The sequence below is a fragment of the Dreissena polymorpha genome, chromosome 11 (genome assembly GCF_020536995.1).
Source record: "Dreissena polymorpha isolate Duluth1 chromosome 11, UMN_Dpol_1.0, whole genome shotgun sequence".
Classification (NCBI taxonomy): domain Eukaryota; kingdom Metazoa; phylum Mollusca; class Bivalvia; order Myida; family Dreissenidae; genus Dreissena; species Dreissena polymorpha.
In genome coordinates this window covers 13044816-13059411 of record NC_068365.1, presented here as the reverse complement: position 1 = coordinate 13059411, position 14596 = coordinate 13044816, and the positions used below count along the sequence as shown (strand labels likewise).

Below are 14596 nucleotides of genomic sequence, written 5' to 3'. Positions count from 1 at the left end.
TCGTTGAGCGTTTCGTTTAACAAGAACAAATACAACAGCACCATCTCATAATAGAACTGAAATTAAAGCAGTAAAACCCACTACAGCGGTGAGCGATATGTGTTTGATCATGCATGTACGCTTTTGTTTTGCCCGAAAATGACACTGAATTAAAAAACAAAAAGATGCATTGCTACACCGTAAAGAAATAATTGTGTATTTTCTATAAAGATAATGTATGTATGCAAAGAATTGCGACAAAGTATATAATTATGTATTGTTAGTCTTATAATTAAACATATTAAATGATTAAAAAATACAGTATATAAAAATAACGTAATTTGTTACTAACACTTTATGCATATATAGAATATATTATGCGTCATATATTTGTTGATGCAGATCGGCATATTTCTCAATTTGATCCATGTTTATTGACACATTTATTCTGTAAAAAAAATATTTTTACAGACATGACATTTTTCAACAATTTAAACCTTCCCATCATATTGCTTTTATAAGATTCTGAAATCGAAAATCCAATATATTTAATGTGTTTAGACGCAAAGGCAATTACAAATATTAAACTCACAAATCGTGTCAAATGAACAGACATAGATTCAAAAAACAATCGTGGCAATATTATGTTATTGTTCCAATAAAAAGCAAAAAAAAAATATTGAAATTGTTCTTACTATTTCAGCACCATACGTGGAGTCTCTGTTAGCAAACAGTTGATAATCACGTCGTTTTTAATACACGTTATTTAAACAAAATGTTCATAAATGTAAAACCAATATTGTAAGTCCTCATGTCGCAATATGTTGACTTGTTTTCAAATTCAAACAACAGCTCATTTGAATCAACACATCAGGAATCATACACTAGAAGTTATAAAAAATTTACCCCATGCATTATTATTTAAGTTGAGCTTGCACATAATCTTGCTTCTAAACATATTTACGAAGGCCGTTTGATGAATGTGAATTTTATGATGCCTGAAATGTAAGAAAATACAATGATAAAAAACTGCTCACGCTCAATCTTCATATCGTTTCTTAATAACCATAGAATAAAGATGTGACTTGAAAATAAGAGTAAAGTTTGCAATTCAGTGTTATCCTTCATACTTTCGTGTACACTGAGTATTGTTCAATATAAATATCCGCTGTTAAAATAGCATTGCAACAAATTATCACGAAAACAACAGTAATCATAAGAAAAAGCTTTGAATATAGTTTAAAGTTGAAAGTATAATGACAGCTATAAATAAAATATATTTGAAATGTATTTTGCAACAATAAATCATGAAAAATGCATTAAACAGTAGGGGCATATGGAAAATCGGTGAAAAGTCTTAAGACAGCAATAGATAAAAATAGTTGAACTAATATATTTTTCTGATTGAGTTAAATGTTTAAGTTATTACCATATGTTCTTTTCTTGAAACAATCTAAGTTTGTAATCACGATAGATGAAAATGGCAAGTTTACAATTCCGTGTCCGTGTCCGACCCCTAACCCCTCCCACCCAACCCCCTCCAACATAACAAACAAACAAAAACAGCAACTTTAACATATGGAATTAAATAATCACGGGTCGGTTAAACGCCATGAACATTCTTAAGATTAACACCTTAAATATTAACGAACGATATCATATAAGGGCTTAAGAGTGATTCCACCGGCTGTGCGAGCGGATTCACGCAGTTTGTGCAAATTCTTCCTCTAATTCTCCCGGACTTTGTCTCAAGCTTTCATACACGACATTACTCCATATTAATGATATACACGAAAATACACGACATGTTATAATGATTAATCCGAATGAGAGAATTATACAAATTCTTCGCACAAACAGATGAAATATTGTGACGCTTATCATAAATACGATTTTTATGCAACAAGTACATATACGATATACTTTACGCTGTTATAAGTTGCTACCTATTATTCTTACAAACAAGATCTAAACTCTAACCTGACATAGCGTATAATATTTGAATATTCGTCAAGTGAATAAAGTAAATGTACCTTCTGGTGTGTATTTGACAAAATGTTTTCATCGTTTTATGCCCACACTATCATAGAAAACAACCTCCTATGTAATTGAAAGTATTTAATAAGTAAACACAAGGCTGAAGAATATAAATAGCATTGGTATAATGTTTACAATAGTTCTATTTAAACTATAACCCGATCGTGAATAAATTCGGATACTTGATTCTCAAGAATAAATCCGACCAAGCTCTTTTGGTACGAAGGGCTCTAACACTAATCATTTGCATTTCACAATAACATGTGAGGGTGTTAACAAAAGGGAGGGAATGTTTGATGAATGCGCTGTTTTGTATGGCTGTGTGTGCATTAGGTATCCGTGTAATCTAATTGTAATATAACATACAACGGATATGTTCATCTGATAACAATGTTATTTTATTCAAATGTTTTTGCAGTGGGGTAGTGGTAATTAGAATTTTGTTGAAGGTGAACGCATATAGGTTCGTTTTTGTTCGGCCAAATAGTCACCTTACTCAAATAAGTGATTATCGAATGGTAACGAAAGTTTATAATCATAACACATATATGATGCATTTGTATTTAGTGGAAATAAAAACATATAGAGTTCATTTTTATAACACACTTTAACGGTCACATGTGAAACAAAATGCTATCCACGTAGCGTCGTAACGTATCAAATTGTATACTTTATCACCTGCGAATAATTTGTGTCTACCGCATTTTGGTGAAATGATATGCTTGAAGTTCAAACGGCAGTGACACAGGTCGCTGAAGGTGGTTATCCACATTAATGAAACAAACTGTAAAGATGTCAGCATTGGCTTAAGGCAGCTTCATATTAGATGGTACGTTATATTTCTTGTTAATGCAATCCTAAATTCAAGTTGTTTACTTATTGAAATAATTATTCCCTCGTAACATGGGTGCAGAATGAACGGACTTTCCCGAGTTTTACACACGGGTTGGACAGAATGTAAACACGTCGTTAAGAACTTTATTTGTGCAAATACCTCAAGTTATTGAAATACATTTGCAAAAATCTTTAGTGCATAATAGACAGTTTTTCTTGCAGTATGTGCCGATATCTTAAGATATAAGAATAAATGATTGAATACGTCTTGAAAAGTTGACAAAATTTCACGTCGCGTGAATCATAGCCGTCTTAAATGAATGCAGCAGATATCGATTTTTGAACAAGAACACAGGCTTGTTAAATACAGTACTTCCGATGTATTCCACATTTCCATATGCAGCATAAAAATCTGTCTTTTATGCACTAGTTGAAATCAGTTTCGCCTATTTGTTAACACAGCATAGTAATTTTTCATTTATAATAATAATTCTAACATTTGTTGCTTTCAAAGACAGTTATAGTCTATGATAGTTCAATATATTCATTCAAATAAAATGTATTACCCTAGTTTTTTACAATTATTTCGGATAAAGTATTGAGCTACTTAATCTGCGTCGTGAATAGCCTTATTACGCAGGCGGATCACGCGTTGGGTGAATCAAAGCCAAGATGGCTAGAAATAAGGTACGAGTCCACTCTTTACGGAGACTCCGGATATGGACGAAGTGTTACGATTGTTGTTTAAATATTCCCGAACGGCACGGTAAACATTACAATTTCCTTCAAACAAGTATAACAAGATTCAACATTAATCGTATAGTATGCCCTGCATTCAATAATGGAATGTATTATTTGTAAGTATAAATGCTGCATTTTAGATGTTTGAAGACACACGTGAATAAAAAACATGTCTGGTATTGTTCCAAAAATAACAAATAACACATATAACGGTTACATAAATTATTTAAAGTAGCTTAACTGAGTGAACTGTGTTTATAAAACCAATGTATATTTTGAACTGTTACCCATGAATCGAAATGAAATATTTTAATTGTTAGCACACATGTTCAACCGCGGTCAATTTGCACAACTATACATTTAGACATTTGGAATGAATATATATTCTCATGGATGCGTGTCGCGCGTGAGTGGTGCGTTTTCTATTTAAAGTTTCGTTTATCATATGTTGCCTGTTCAAGCATACATGGGACAATATCAAATGGCTTGATTACGAAGGATGATATAACATACCATTTTGAACTTGTAACCTAAGATATAAATAACCACCACTTTCATATGTCTATTAATACTTAAGTTATTCTTGCGTATATATATCGTCTGACTGTGTTTATCGCAATGTGATTGTGGAAACTGAATTATATAATAACACGCGGAATTTTAGCTTATATTATTGCAACTATCTATGCAAAATACAACCCACACTATCACACAAACTTGAAGGCGTTAACGATTTGGTAATTGCGATTGTTGACACTTATACTGCGATAACAATTAACTAAATGAATTTCGTACATTTCCACTTTTCGGTTTTGTCTGTTAAGGATAGGAATGCGAGTTGTACTTAAAGTGATTTGAAAACAGTGGTGTAATTTTCGGAACAATGCAAAACATGCTGTGTTGCAGAAACTAAAGACAAGTTCAATCGTTCCATGCTACAACAAAACCTTTTAATAATAAGAAATTTGGACTCGGAGGTCTGGTGCAAAAATTATGTCAACACATGTAACGCGCATGATGGCTTAACCAGACGCAATCAGGATAAGCTTAGTTAAGTGATCGCACTATAACTGTCAGAACAGCATACAATGACACAAATGAAACAATACAGCCGTTTGGTAATTTCAACAACTTTTTATTAGCTTAAACACATATATGAGTCAACCAGGAAACACACCCAGCAGAAAAATGAAGTAGCAGTAAAATGGGAATTAACTAAATATGAAATATGAATGAGCTCGCATCTTCCATTTGTTTCTTATGTGAACTTCGTTGGCAATAATTGAATAGAAAATACGTCTACATTGTTTGTATCCTACCACAAATTGATCTTTAATAAGAAAACTCTATGGTGTAATACATTAAAGCTGTATGAGATCCATATTCTGTATACATCACTATATGCCTATAATGTATCAGAATACTTTTTTCTAGAATATGAAAGGTTGGTTCGTTGTTGAGAGTTAATCTTTGACATTGAACACTAAATATATAATGATTTCATTTCACTATATACGTTTTAAGTACACATCAAACATATACACAAGAAATGAAAAATAAATCTGATTATTTAAAGACAATACAGAGTTCATTTAATTGTTTTTCATTCAATGCAAAATAAAGCAAAATGCACGTGCGTGTGACGCAGTACATTAATTACATCATTCAGCTGTGGGTCGAGTCAAACAAGGACGCTAGAGTGGTTGCATATATTTCCGTAAACTCAATCGGGATAAACTTTTAAATGTATATGTTATTTGGAAATAAAATAGATATAAACACATTAGAATATATTATTAAATATGTTTGGAATATATAGCACGGCACAATCTGGTATGGTTAATTGTATTAATTACACTATATATAACTGCAGATTATACTCGTCTATTTGCGGGTCGGGGCAAAGACTCTCGGTCTTTAAGAATAACTAAGAGTAGCACAAATGTGTGCAATCTAGTAACATTGGTGCACGTATCGTGTGATTGTGCTTTTAGATGTAACTTAAAACTTTAATCACTAATTTTGCAAGGCATTGGTAAGAACTTTTTCGAATGGCGCGAACATCTCAAATAGATTTCATTTATTACGTAATGTTAGAATCGATACGTTAATGCATGTTTAGAAATTGTTTTACAATGAAACGGTGTTTGTTTCATATAAAAACATAGATTTCTGAAAACAAAAACATTTAATTAGATAAATATATTTTTAATAAGCGTCTTTATTTAGGATTTTTGTTTTTTATAAACTTGCCCCAACGCTTCTGGAGTGTGTTACGGTGGACATGCTGATAATGGTGAATGCATATGTTCATTTTTTTTAAATAACATGTTTGTGCTTTTCAAGCTGTCATTTGAACCTTTCATCAACTCGTCGGATAAATTCAGATTAACACAGATACTCGCCTTAAAATCTCTAAATCCTACAATTAATGAATTTATTGGCTGGTTACGTTGTTATTGAAATCAAAGTTAATTTAAAACAAAAGCTCATTACTTAAATATAAGTATATCTATATTTAAATTGGTGTTGAAATTTTCACGTGCGGTACCTATATTGGCTAGTGGCCGATAGCCGTAATTATGACAGTTCAGTTTCCCCAAAGCGTAATTTCTTCATCAACATCCTTAATCAGTGCATAACTTATATAAAATACCGGAACTGCAGTATTTTATAGAACAAGAAAAGCACACAGAAGTATGTTTCAAATACTGATTACCAACAACAACAATATTACCTTTATTAAGCTCAAATGAAACAAGTATGTTGAAACAAGATGTTGAACTTGATAGAATCAAACTAATATTTAAAATTGAACTTAACATATTCTATGTGTTACGATGGTTATAACACATTAAAAAGTAATTCAAACATACCATTTAAAAAGATTGGGTACTTTCAAGATTGTCTGTGGAATCCAACTTTAAAATATAGTTTTCCATTACACACTAAATTGATATAATACATATTGTTTTATTTAGATTATTGCTGATAGTGTGTCTATCGGTTCCACGACGTCCATATGCATATAAAATAATTTCTTTTGCATCAACTTACCTTCTAGAAATATAAACATGTAACCAGAAATTGAATATAATCACTGTCGTGTTTCTTTCATCGCTCACTTTTTGTAAGATGTATTCACACTTTTTGACACAAAATAATAGAATACTACAGAGACAGAAAATTAAGAGACTTTTATTAACATAAAATCACACTACGAATACGTATAATGCTGAAAACTGTTCACAAGTCATGTTTTCTACTTAAACCATAACCCGACTGTGAATGTAATCAGATCAGAAATCTCAACGATAAACGAGAGGGAAATGTTGTAAACTCACAGGGACTCCACACGTTTATTATATCACTAATTTGAATATCTTGATTAGAAATAAGCTTATTTGAAAATAAACATCGCACATAAAAAAGAGAGATCACGTTTGGTTGAACAAAAACGTGTATGGAATGACTGCGCGTTAACTTTTATTCTGTCGACTGAAAAACATGTAATATTATTGTATGTCAATATTTATAGTGAAATACATTGTCGATTGTGTAATAATCATTCTACTAGCCATTTCAAAGTTAACTTTCTTTTTTTTGTAAATCAATTGTAACAAATAACAAGTTTAACGAAATTTACAGCGGGCAGGTCATAAACATTTAAGTGTCGACTATTTTTATATTAAAAGAATACCATTTAACAATAAAATTATAATGTGCGTAAATATAAGTTGTCGAAATGGGTTCATTTGAAACACGGCATTTCAACGTTGAAATAAAATTAAAGAAAGGAATATTACAATTCAATATCTACTTATAACCGAACAAACACAAATTACATTTTTCAGTTTGTTTACCGATATCCTAACACTTTATGAATAGTGTATACCATGTTCAACTATTTTCAAAGGCATATTAAGAAACGGAGTCACAATAAATAACACATACATCGGCATTATGTTCTCATTATACTTCTAAACCGTCTGGAGATTAAACTGTTAAGTACGGAATACCGTTAGAGCCATTATGGTTACTTATTTAAATCCAGAGGGCGACAATGCAATAGTGAGATAGTACGATGGCGACAATGCGATAGTACGATGACGACAGTGCGACAATACGATGACGACAGTGCGATAATACGATGGCGACAATGCGATAATACGATGACGACAGGACGATTACGTGATAGTACGATGGCGACGTTGCGATAACACCATGACGAGAGTACGACAATACGATTGCGACAGTGTCGCATTGTCGTCATCGTACTATCGCGTTGTCGCATTGTCGCCATCGTACTATCGCATTGTCGCCATCGTACTATCGCATTGTCGCCATCGTACTATCGCATTGTCGCCATCGTACTATCGAATTGTCGCCCTCTGTATTTTAATGTGTAACCACGATGGCACTAACGGTATTCCGTAGTAGTTAAAACATTCGACTTCGAGTTTTGGTAAGTTTAATGGTCAATTGATTGATTTAAGGCACTAATCCTATTGCTGTCTTTATTAAAATCAACAATGCATTAAACAGTTTTCGTGGTCAATTAAATTTTAACATATCAATAAAATAATTACATATTAGCATCAATCGTCTGTTCAAACTGAATGTGGCTTCATAGCTATCAATGATCTAGAGTTTGCTTCAACTGGGAGATTTTCTAATTCCATTTACTCTAATTTGAATACAAGAAATTGAGATAATATATAATAACCGTGTTCTAATGTTTCAAAACTAAATGAACCAGTGAGGTTTCCTGGTTTTACTATCATTGAAGCCATGTTCTCTCAAATACTTTTCGGTCGATATGGTCCGTGTACAGTTGTACACAATCTTAATGTATAATTATTATTATCTCGAACCATAATGTAATAAATACAATTATTCGTGAGCAACACCGATATCATATGATCCGCGTCATGCGAGAATGAGTACTAAGCCATATGCGACCAACATATCTCCAGACAGAAGTGCAGAATTCGCACAGTCTTGTCAGGAGCTACCCTGTCAGCTAGAGAGACCACAAAAACTTGCAATTCTTGATAGAAGACAGAGTTACTAATTACCAGACTGTGAAAATACAAACGCTGACATGGAGCTACACTGGTCGCATTTTTTCATTAGACCCATTATTGCGTGACTCGGATCATTAAGAGACTTATCGCACGTCATTAACGTTATGATACAAACCAACATGTATTTTCAACAATACGGTGGGTTAAGATACGACTGTCCCAAATGGTCAACTAAACAGATACATGCACTATGACATTTCCGATAAGCAATTGATTGAACAATCCATTGCATCTTTAACACGTGACTTTATAATTTAACAAATGTTCCGGAGGGCGCGTGAAAACATACATTCGTTAATGCAGGTACGTTAACAGTTAATTCATGTCATTCAATACGTCAAATTATTCACCAGGAACTTAGCCCATCGGGGTAAAACCGAATCGCGTTGTAATCATAGTATTGAAGCATTTACAATAACTCCCAGCAGCAGTTTTATTTATCCAACAACAATACAGATTATGTCCTTTCAGATGTTATTGGGCGTTGACATGGACGCTAACGGCACATAAAACCTAGGCTGATCTGTTTTTATGACAATTTAACACAATTGCATCTGGACTTGTGGGTGTAATAAACTCTATTCATAAAAGAACCGTATTAAAGCTATAGAAAACGATTGTTAAATCGTCACAAATACGTATTGTATTACCATCTACAATGTTCAAAACCATTGTGTATAAGAAGATTCTTGACATTTCACGTCTGCAATGCTTAAAATATGTATTATGTGAGATAACCCGACTCATTACATGGAAGAATTGAGATTTATACCAATTATGAATCACTTTATAATCCTTACAAATAATCTTAATAAAAAACGCTCATATATTGTGCGCATGAAAAACGACCAACGCTCGATAATTTTGCAAACAGCAAACGCGCGACCTTGAGCTACTTGCACTGCGTCTTTCTTGTGAATATGGCCGCACATAATATTTCCCCTCAAAGTCTTTGGGTTGGCGCAAATAAACTGAGTCGATCGGGTTATCCCAAATAATTCATTTTTAAGGATAGCCATGCATTTGTATTTGTATTAGGAATACTATGACAATTGCTATAATTGTTCTTATGGTTATTAAACTCTATATATGAGGTGACCGCCTAGCGATCGGGAGGTCACGGGTTCGATCCCCACTCGGGGAGCGTTCTCTAGATCTTCCCCCAAAGACACCAAGTACTCGCTATAGGCCCAAAAACGGACTCGAGAGCGTTTCTATTAATTAACCTGAGGTTTTCGGAGCAATCGAGCTAAAATAAATAGGTTTGAACTAAACTCTATATAAAATAACATCAATGTTAACATGTAATGGTTATAATAAATTCAATAAATTTACCCATATTAATCATTCCATTTCGTCTTTTTGCACAATAATCTTTCTTGTTGGCGCACATAATAAAACACAATGAACGCAGCGGCTTTAAAGCGCTTTAAAACATTCACAAGTTAGCAAAATCTCAATAAAGTGGGTAAATAGAGACTAGTGGGTAAATAGAACTGAAACATTAATCCGGGCGTTAATGGAACCTGATGATTAAATCGTCAGAGGCTGCCTTGCACGGGGAGTTACCTTTACACCAAATATGAGCAGGTCACGCCTATATTGAAGAGGCGTTGCGAAAGTAAATTAAAACAGTTTCGTTTTTATTTATTTCTTTTTTGTAAATGATTTTTGTCGATTCTTACGCTAACAGACTGTCGAATGATTACAAGAGATTCTGGTGATATCTCTGGGGTCTTATTATCTCTTAATCCGTCATTCAGCTTATTTTGTGTCATATGAATTTGATAAAAATAATGAATTGAAACTACTTTTGGAATTCAATTTTGATTCACATAAGCATTTTTCTAACGAATAATTTATGGCAATGAACACTCGTCCTAATGCATTATGATAATGTTTCAAACCTACGTTAAGAATTTTACTACTCATTTTGAAGGCTTAGCTTAAGACCTCAACATTAAGTCCTTTTTAATGTTACATGGCTCTTTACTAACATACCATTGAGGAAGCAGTCAGCCACCATTACCAGTGGTGAACACAGCACAGATACTTCAACAATAAACCATTGCTAAGTCATCCGCGAGGGAAATATGTTTACAGTTTGTATGTGTTTACTCCATTGAAGTAAAAGGAAATGCCCGATGGAGACACAAGTCGCTCGTGGTAGTTACTGCTTCGCATAAATAAACAAACCCATTTATGTTTTAACCTCAGCATACAGCTGCTGTTTGATATTTATTTTCTCTTTCTTATGTAATGTAGGATTACATTTAGATTTGAAGGAAAATAGTTTTATTATGTACACATTGTTAACGCAACTATCTACATTTGATAAAAGTCAATCCGGTGCGTAAAGGTTCGGTTAGTGAACTCGTTACAGGCCATTGTAAATATTTGCACAAGTCATTTGGCAATTGATAAATGTCTAACACACACACGCCTATTAGTACCGTCTTATTTAAGTCAATCAACATTGTCCGATATGATGTTCTTAAGTATTGGTCAAGTATGTTCAAGAATTTCGGGGATTAGTTGAACTTCCATTGAAAAACTCTAGCAAAAGGTTTGATGTGTTGGGGAGATGGCAAATACTGTTCCCACTCATATTGTTATTGAATTTAGGTTTTGGATTGAATTTGTACATTTACCAGTATGAAAAAAAATAGTTATCGAAATCCATTTCTTCATATGTGACTAGTATCATCATCGAAGTTGAATACAAATCAAACAAGCCAAATATATAAATGTATTAAATATTGACGCTTTTATCTTTTACATGGGCATGACACAACCCATTGTATTACCTTTAAGATAACACCGACCGTGGGTGTCGCAGAGTATTTCACACAGCCTCGAGTATTTGTTTTATACTATATAAAATGGTGTCCACATTTCCTAAGTTATGATATGTTTATGATTGATTTAGAATAATCGTTTGTTGTTTCGGGTGCAACAGAGTTATCAAGCTGTGAATATTCATGTTGCATGAGTGCACAGAACACTATTATATTGTTTGTATTCCGAATACAGCCTAGTTTTTAAAGGCAGTGTAATTAAACAGGTTAAACACCAACTTACGTTTCAGTGATTTCATAAAACTATGTTTTAATCTAACATAATCACTGTTTTTTATGATTAAATGATGTCAACTTTCAAAATGTATTCAAACGATGTTTATATTAAATATAATCACTGTCGTTAATCATAAAATTATGTCAACTTTATATATTGATTCAAACTTTTTGACGCACACCTTATTAAAGAAACTTTCAACGAATGCAAATTTATGGCATGTTTTTTTTTAACCCAATAACGAAATATGATCCGATCTAAATGATTTGGGCACAACGACTTATATGTTTTATACAAATCAAATTTTAAGTTCTCAATGATCAACCTGAAATAAATACTGTTAATTCACGCAGTGTTTCATTATAAAACCCGATGAGTAACTACGATGAAATGAATAAATCTAGTTTACAAATATGAGAACATGAGTCGTTTAAGATCGTTATAGAGCTAACATAAATAAAATTTGTGCCGTTTTAACCATTCATGCAGATTCGGTGGTAATTGTGCTAATACTTTACTGGTCTATTTGTGAAAGGTTGAGTTAAAGAAGAGAGTTTACTATTTTTAGTCAACATCATTCTCTTTAAACTGTGATATATAGACTTATAATCTCTATGACTCGTTTGATTGTAATTTTCAAACACTTAATTTCGTTATTTTTTTAGTATGAGAAAACAACACAAGCCAATTATGCTCTGTATATGTAACAAGAATAACTTACCTTTTGAATATCATATCCTTTCAAAATGAAACGTGTTAAATAATGTTCACATGTCCAAGTATCATAAGCGCGTAAACACGAAAATTAACACGGACAAGCAATTAGACTCGTATTTACTGCTAGATCATCATAGAATGACATATTTTATCCCATTTGTCATGCATAAGTTCTGTTTGTTGACTGGTCAGTCGCGTTGGTTTGTATTTACACAAGTTATTTGTCAATTGATTAGTGTCAAACACGCACGCCTGTTTGAATGGTATCAAAGGTCAGCCGATCAATAGGTTGATAGCTAGGATGATCTTAAGTATGGATCAATTATGTGAAACAATTCGTTTATTTTTATTACATGAATAAACCCTGTAGAAGACAAATCAATTAATAATTGTAATTTTAATTTATGTGGGTTGTTGTAATTGTTACGGTTTTTTTTCCCGCTTTTCTTTATGAGTTGCTACTGTGCTGTTGAGTTCATAACTACATGATTGAATATCTTTCACAAATGTGTGTACAATATATATATATATTTGATACAAAAGCAGGCAATGCAACTATTGACATGAATGAGGCAAACTAAATTAATTATTATTTACCGAGAGTTCATATTTAAACATAACCAGATTGTTGGTATGCATTAATACTAATATGTGTATGAAGCAAAGACGATATAAGTTAAAATCGTAAAGAAAAAACGCAACGTTTATAAATATAAAATCCTGCGATAAAGTCGTTAAGAAAATAAAAAATATGACTTGTTATTACAAATCGTCTATCAAAAAGTAATTATAAAAAAGTGTTTTATGTAAGCGTTTCCAATAATAACAATAAAGATGATACTGTAGTTTCGTAATTCAGTTATTCGTTGACCTATAATTGACACGTATGTAAAAGTTACATTTCCTGCATAATATGAGTTGCGTTCTAAGAAAACTGGGCATAATGCATGTGAAAGTGTCGTCCCATATTAGCCTGTGCAGTCCGCACAGACTAATCATGGACAATACTTTCCGCTTTAATGGTATTTTTCGTTTTAAGAAAGTCCATTTTTACCGAAAATCTAGTTTAAGCGGAAAGTGTCGTCCCTGATAAGCCTGTGCGGACTGCACCGGCTAATCCGGGACGATACGCCCAAGCATTTTGCCCCGTTTTCACAGAACAAGACACATATAATGATCGTATCATGATGTTCGCTATAATTAAACACTTAATATGACACAAGTTTTTTCTCTGCTCCACTAATGCTTATCAATAAATTGTAACATACACAAGCTATGTGCATGGGAGTATGGTTTTGGGTAAGTAAAACATGTAATGGGTCGGTCTCTTTGTACTTTAGACAAGTTTATCATCAACTTGACTAATACCCTATTAAAAGTCAATCAGCATTAAGTTCAAATTCATATTTTAATCGAATATAACCAAACGGTCAGATGAACAACCCCGTCATTTTTAAAAGCTTTCACAAAATAATTTAGCATCTAGAGCGAGATTGGAAATTGAATTATGTTCAGTGATGCGATATATTTTTAAACGGCGGTCATATCGCATAAACATCGCAATTACTTATTTTGAACGCTGTTATTTCACTAAAAAAATAATGTTTGAACGAAGAGACACTTGAAGCACGGGTCATAAGAATAAACCTGTGCGTTTTCTGTAAACAACTCGAACGAGATAAAAAAAAATAAATGGCTTTCCTAAGGATAAGCCTTATCTTATATCATGATCAAATGAAATTTTTATTTCAATTGATTGAGCTAAATTTATGGCATATTATGAAGTTCAGCCATGTTAGATCAGAATCATTGTGCAAACAACTTGAAAAACAAACATCAGTAATAAATGTGAGCTAAAACGTCATTGCTTAGACGCCGAGCATTTAAATGAATAATTTTAATAGCAGCATATAAATAATTTTCATTGATAATCAAACGATTTGACAACAATTATGCGTTTCAACTTTATCATTTATTATAATAATATTTTGTCTGTAAAATTAATTATTGTCCATTTTTTAAATTAAATGTATGATAGGTTTAATTTCTTTTCTTAAATGCATAATGTAGTTTAAGGGATGAAGTATCTTAAAATATACTTTGCACGATTTGTTGATCAAGCTTGC

At 32.6% G+C, this 14596-nt stretch overlaps 1 protein-coding gene across 2 annotated transcripts in view; it reads right to left on the bottom strand.

The window, feature by feature from the left end:
* LOC127850980 (adhesion G-protein coupled receptor G6-like) overlaps positions 1–14596 on the bottom strand; it is a 106286-nt gene that overhangs the window by 72536 nt on the left and 19154 nt on the right. The window contains exon 1 of one of the 2 annotated variants that reach the window (XM_052384387.1): positions 6649–6835. The exons of the other annotated variant lie outside the window; for it this stretch is intronic. The gene's annotated coding sequence lies outside the window, so the exon portion shown is untranslated. Of the gene's footprint in view, positions 1–6648; positions 6836–14596 lie in introns of those variants that run through there. 2 annotated transcript variants of the gene reach the window in all.